The 7186-nt window shown below is 36.7% G+C and overlaps 1 long non-coding RNA gene across 1 annotated transcript in view; it reads right to left on the reverse strand.

The window, feature by feature from the left end:
- The window catches only part of LOC119507890, a 32378-nt gene extending 25513 nt beyond the window's left edge, over positions 1-6865 (reverse strand). Inside the window, exons 1-2 of the long non-coding RNA XR_005211356.1 lie at positions 6828-6865; positions 6434-6649 (exon numbers count right to left, since the gene is read on the reverse strand). This is a non-coding gene — a long non-coding RNA (uncharacterized LOC119507890). The remainder of the gene's footprint in view (positions 1-6433; positions 6650-6827) is intronic.
- Positions 6866-7186: the final 321 nt, after the last annotated feature.

Here is a 7186-nt window from a genome sequence, read left to right on the forward strand (position 1 = left end):
CTGAAAGGAGTTTGCCATTTACTGAATGAAATGGAAAGCTATGTGGGTATCAAAAACTCAATCAACTTACACAATAGCTTCTGACACCAGTATAAAAGTATAAAAGTTTGATCAGCATCTGCAAAGATTGCATTAACTCACTTCAATTCAATTCTGATTCTAACTACCTGGAGTTAGGACAGACTCCATATGTTTAGGATAATCCTCTATAAGATTGCCCTTCAGAAACCAGTCACAAGTTCAGGGGTCCAGGCCACCTGCACTTCTGACCGATCTACTACTAATTCAGGGGTTCCCTGGTTTCCATAATTCCCTAGAATAACTCCAGAACTCACAGAAAATGCTATGCTTAAGACTGTAGATTTATTATAGTAGAAGGATATAAATAAAAAGATGTAAAAAGAAGAGGCACATAGGGTGAGGTCTTGAAGGTTCTCAAATGTAAGCTTCCATGTCCTCTCCACATGGGCTTAGAATGAATCACCTCCCAGCATAGTGATGGATTTGTTTCAATCATAGATGCTCACTGGAACTTTGAGTGTCCCAAGTTTATATGGGCTCTCATTACATAGCCATGATTGGTGGAATGTATACCCACGTTGTTGAACTCAATCTGCAGCCCCAATCAGATCAGACTGACATGCTGTGACTCAAAGCTTCAACCAGCTAATCCATGTTTGGTCTTTCCAGGGTGGCCAGCCCTCACCCTAAGACTACAGGTGTGGCTATCCTCACTCCATCACGGCATTAGCATATGACCTGTCTGGCATGGTCCCAGATGTACCCTGAATAACAAAAGATGCTCCTATCCACAGAAACTCCAAAGATGTAGAGGTTACCTCCCAGGAACTTGGCACAGAGACCAGCCAATTTTTCATTATACACAGAAGCTACTGAAGGGTTTTGTTAATTAAATCATGCCAGAGTTATTGATTTTCTTATAGTCAGGCTAAGAAGAAAGGGAAATGATTTTTGGAACTATGTCATGATCCTAACCCCTGTAGGCATCTGAGTTTGCAATTCCTGTCACAGTTTATATGGATGTAATGACACATAACCCTGGTTGGCTGAGTCAGTCATTTTGGCTGGTTTATCAGTATGCCTTCTTTGATGACCTCCTTTAGATAGTCTTTGGGACTTCAGCCACATCACTCATCTCTCCCACCCCTTATAGCACATCCCAACTCCATTGTGTCCTTGCATTGGTATCCCTTAGCTACCTCATTACCTGGAGTTTTCCCCTCTCTTCACCAATGCCACAACTGGAGGTCCCATCCAGAAAACACATTCTAGGTTCTCATTGGAGCTTCCTTATCCCAGGACCCACCACAGTGATAAGTGATAGTAAGACTTATGATCCCTTCAAAAGGAACTTATGATACCCCGAAAATTTACTCATCAGCTGCACCTCACCGGTAAACTCCATGAGTGAAGTCCGTACATGAAATGACTTTTGAGATTAGCAGAAGCATTTTCACTTCTAAAACCAAAGCAAATTTTCTGAAACTGTTTCACCAAATAGGAAAAAGGTGAACACTCATTAAGGAGGCTTAAGGTCTAGGGACTTAACCTGAAGTGTTGCATATGATTGGGAGAAAGAAATAAATTTGATCAAAGCTAATCTGACAAAACACAATTTTAATAAAAGCAAATTAGACCAAGGTAAGTCAGTCAGTATAAATTTTCTCCTAAATTAATATCTCCACCAAGGATGAAAATTCAAATTTATGTGAATGATTGTTGGAACTACTTGACACAGGAATCCATATATCCATCTTGGATATAGAGCCATATATAGCTGAGGGTTAAATCAAAATATTTGGACACTGAGGGTATATCAAAAGGTTTAAAAGATTATGACAAAAGAGGGAATAGACATACTTCTCCTTATTCTTTCCAGTTGGTATATTTAAAACCCCTGGACATTATACATAAAACTTACATAAGGAGACTCTGAAACGTAGAGAGGAGATTAGGGACTTTAGGTCCTAAGGAATGATATATTGGTAAATTCCTTGAATTTTAAAACAGCCATTATTAAAAATGCTTCAATAAGCAATTACAAACAGACCTGAAACAAATGAAAAAATAGAAAGACTCAGAGAAGAAAAAGGAGCTATAAAGAAGAACCAAATGAAAATTTTGCAACTGAAAAATATAATAACCAAATAAAAACTCAAATTAACAGCAGAAAGGAGAGGATAGAGGAAAGAATCAGCGAACTTGAAAACAGCAAAATAGGAATTACCCAATCTGAGATACAGAGAGAAAACAGACTGGAAAAAAAAAATGAATGGCACCTTAGGGACCTGTGAAACCATAACACATGCATATCATCAGAGTCCCAAGAAACGAGAAAGAAGGTGAGGCTGAAAAACTATTTGAATGACTGAAAATCCCCAAATTTGGCAAGAGACATAAAACTATAGATTTAAGAAGGTGAAAAAACTCCAAACAAGATAAATCCAAAGAAATCTACATCAAGACGCATTATAATCAAACTTCTGAAAACTAAAGACAAAAAAAGCATTTTGAAAATAGCCAGAGAGAAATGACACCTTACCAATAAGAGCAAAAAAATTTGAATGAAAACAATGAGAAACCAAGGAGGAAAGAAATCAGTGGCACAATTTTTTCAAGTGTTGAAAGAGAGAACTTTCAATGTACCTTTCTGTATCTAATGATAATATCCTTCAGGAATGAAAGGGAAATCAAGACTTTCTCAGATGAAGGAAAACTAAGAGAATTTGTCACCAGCAGAACTACCCAACAAGAATGGCTAAATGAAGTTCTCTAAACAGAAAGAAAATGAGAAAATTAAGAATCTTGGAACATCAAGAAGAATGAAATAATACAGTAAGAGGAAAAAATATGGGTAAATACAATAGACTTTTCTTCTCCTCTTGAGTTTTCTAAATTATTTTTACAATTAAAGCAAAATAATGACACTGTCTAATAAGGCTCTCAATGTATGTAACACACCCAAAATGGTTAGCTACATTTCTCCCCATGGTTTTCCATTCCCTTGACTCATTATATGCTTGAAATCATCCTTCAAAGCCACAGACCTTAGAAACTGGAGCAGTAGTTGGTCAGGTAAGGTCACAATCAACTAAAGTTATAATATAATATTCGGCACTTCCTTCCTCCAAATTAAGACTATACAAGTATTTCAGAACTAAAGTAGGCACTTCTTTTCACCTTACCCTGTCCCTTAACCAAGTGTAAGGACAATATTATAATCTCAACAAGAAAAAGTTATCCAGCTGGCTGTGTGATACCAACATACATTGTCGTTGGAAATGGGGAGAAAGACTCTGACATAGATAGATGTGGTACAAAACCATCTCTATTCTCTATGTCATCCCTGAGGTTTGTGACCTAATTCTGGAGACTCAGCTTCCTTTTATACATGAAATGGGTTATGCCTACCCTGAGAATTAAACAAGTTTCATAAATGTGAATGTTGTCTATCATAGAACAAAATAAACAGTAGGTACTTAATATTAGTTTTCCTCCTTTTGTCTCAGTTTTCTGTTTGGAAGACAAATCTGGAAATCTTTAGAATGGAATTTTGCTACACATTTTAATGTTTTCTCTTTAATTTTTTCTAAATGTGAGTATAATGATCTCCACTTGGAGAAGAAATTAGTACAGTTTTAATCATCCTGATGCCATCATTCATCTGTACTGTGACCATATAATCTAATATCCAATCTGGAACACTTTTGCAAGAGAAAGAGGGCACCATTAATATATTATTCCAGACATCAGGTGTAAAATCAAGACTGTCATGGATAAGTCAGGATGCTTTGTCACAGATAGGGGATTCAGCTGTGACCCAAGACCTAAATCACTGGGGCATCAAAGCAGTCAAAATGAAAATGGAAAAATCTGTTCACTCAAGTCATGCAATTTATTTATGGGAAAAACTCCTACTGTTTTAGAAGAACCTATTAGCTCTTATTTTAGACAAATCTAACAAGATTGTTTTTATGTTCTCTAACTCACAAGGATGTTGACAAAGAAGACATGACAATTGATAGAAGCAGCTGGAGAGGCACTATAACCTTGGATAGAAGATATAGAACCCCCAAAGTTATAGCAGTTGAGTGGGGGCAAATAGTTTCACTCCTCAATAGACAAGAAATAGTTCTAATATAGAACAGTGCCAGCAATCATGTTCATAATGTTGACTCTGAGCCATTAAGGAAAGTTAAATTCAGTTTCAGGGTATGTTGCATTTCTATCCAAAATGATTTTTTGCTTTGATTTTCAACAGATAAATGTTTAACTATTTGAAACTCAGCCGCTCAGGAAATGAAATGGGAGCCCTTGCTTGAATCCAAGATGGACCTACCCTAGGACTCAGAATTATGTAAGCATAACCAGAAGGCCAATGGAGAGGGGCAATGGGGCTCCTTGGGAAGGAACTCCACATAAGGAAAAGGAGCACTTACAATTACAAGAGAAGGGCCCAGGACAGTGATGACTGAATGAGAAAGGAGTCATTTCTGAGAACTGTAGTTCTTAATATTTCCTCTCTCTCTTCCTACACTCTTCCACATCACAGTCCTATCAGTAAATCTCTGCCAGAGCCCTAGAGAGTAGAGTTCTCATGAACATACATTAGATGGTAGCCACTATAGGCACCTCAGGGACTTCGGAAGGGCTAGAAATCCCACAATCATGAGTAGAAGCCAGGGTCTGTGAAATCATGTGGTACCTTCATGGTGGCCCCAGACTGATGAGACCTGAGATGCAATGAGGCCACTTTTATTGTGCATTATTAAGTGGATCCTACTTTTATGCTACTGTTTTATACATGGGTAACATTTGGGGGCTTTACACATAAATTTTTTCCCAATAATAAAAGGAATAGATCTATAGCTTCCTATTATAAAAGCATAATCAGAGTATTAATTATGCAAAAATAAACAGACAAATTGTACATATAAACATATACATTATATATACATATATAAAATGTATATTCCCTTTAGGGATGTGGGGAAAGATAGGAAGATAAAAGGTAGAGCAAATAGTTGAAAGAAGCAGAAATTATCAAAATAACATGGTCTGAAAAACTGGTTAGAATGTTCTGAATCTGTCACTGTGAATTTTTTCATAATGTGCTTGTGTGATTGTATGTCCATGTTCAATTTTCGTATTCCACTTATTGGGGAAATTATTTGGTAAATGATGTCTCTGGAGACTGAGAAGCTAAAAAAAAAATTGTTATAATTTAGATTAATTTTGTTTAAATCACTATCTTGTTTAAACTTTATGCTGGGGAGACTGAGTTTATTTGTCTACAAAGCTCTTATCTTTCTTGAATAAATTATTAAGATGTCTCCCTAGGTAAATTAGCTCTCATTCACATATTTAAAATGTAGTGTTGTGTATTGTGTGTGTGTGTGTGTGTGTGTGTGTGTGTGTACATGTAAAAATGCTGTTTCTGGGATTAATTATAGATAAATGAAACTGATTTGGAATGTGATTGATTTATTTTGAACAACCAAGAAATAATTTCAAATAAAATATTTTTTACCAGTAAAATTGGTAGGGTACAATGTTGGGATATCAGGAAAGCCCAAAAATGAAACTCCTCTTCTCCTTGTGTTGTGAAATAATGTCAAACAAAAGGACACACAGGAGACCACATTTCACCTTTATTGCTGATAAAACTGACTTGGGAAAATGGGACTTATATCTGTGGAAAAGAAGCTTCCTGATATTAGAACCAGAATTAGAGAGACCCCTCCGCAAGCTGTGCTGGGCAAGGGTGTCCTCTCCAAGGGAGGAGGGACAGCTTATTCTCAAAAGGAAGGGAAAATGAAGAATCCATGCTCTGCATGCTCATATTCTCCTTCCAGACTCATGGGATTGCTAATTGAGGGAGAGGAATTCCAGAAGTGTTACCCAATAAATGTCCTCCACATGAAATATCAGGAGATTTACCAAAAGTTTTATCTAGTTTTTTATTCTCTTAACCTTTAACCCAGAGAATTGGCCTTTCCCTTGGGGGAAAATACCAGCAGTTTGTCAATATAGTACTGTGCTCCCCCTTCATGGATACTTCCTGTTATCAACCTCTTCTCCTTGAATATCATCCTGGAAATACTGATGAGCAGTTTGATTTTGCCCCCAGAAGGCTCTTAAAAAGGGCAGAAAAGTACAGTAGATAAATATAAGTCTTGGGCCACTCTGTAACCAATTCCAAAAATTTACTTCCTATTCTGTTTCCCATCACAAATTTTGGGCAGCCTTATTGTACAGCATAGCTTATTAGAGGTTCAAAATGCAAATAAATGACATTAAGATAGTTCAACAGAAAATTGTCAACATAGAAATATAAACTCCCATCCATTATACAGTTCATGAAGAGCAGCTGAGATGCACAAATTAAAAGTCCAGAATGAATTTTCCTTACCTTTCAGTGTTAAATTTTGAAGACATTAAAGTCCAAAATTCACCCTTCCCAGTTTCTTATCTTGTTCCGTTTTGGTAGAAAGATCCTCCATTTTTAATAAAGTTGTGATTCTTTCAGCAGTTATAGATCAGGTGGTGTTTTACTGAAATTAGTGTAGTTCTTAAGAAGTGGTATTATTTAATGCCAAGTCTTTCAGAAACTGCCCTTGGAAAATATCTAAAGAATTAATTAATAAGACATACAAATGAGTAGTATTAGCTCACATATTTGGAATTTAGAAAATAACTCCATCCCCAATCCCTAGAGCAGTTAACCCAGGAAAAAAATATATTCCCAGAACACAGTACTTAGTCTAAACCAAAAAGAGTTGGCAAAGACCATAGCAGAAACTCACAGGTACTGAGAAAAGGAGGATGCCTTCTGGGTATGAGGTGAACCAGTATGCCAGAGTCCGTGCCGGTTGTCCAGAGTCCATGACCTGTGAATTCAAAATCAATTGGGAAATATCTCTTGGAAAGAGATTATTTTTAGGAGCTACGAATTTTCCAGATTAGGAGAGAAATCCAGCTATGCATACTGTCTCCTCTCAGAGATGGGCATTTAAGATATTCTGGCTTTTAGTAAAGCAGAAATGTGACATGATGGACTCCAGTCTTATTTGAGGGGCCTTTTTTTTCCCAGCAAGTATATTCAAAACCTCTAAATTTACATTTCCCCCTTGAGTCACCTGTTAAAGGGTATTTTCAAAAGAAG

Source organism: Choloepus didactylus, chromosome 13, assembly GCF_015220235.1.
Source record: "Choloepus didactylus isolate mChoDid1 chromosome 13, mChoDid1.pri, whole genome shotgun sequence".
Lineage (NCBI taxonomy): Eukaryota > Metazoa > Chordata > Mammalia > Pilosa > Megalonychidae > Choloepus > Choloepus didactylus.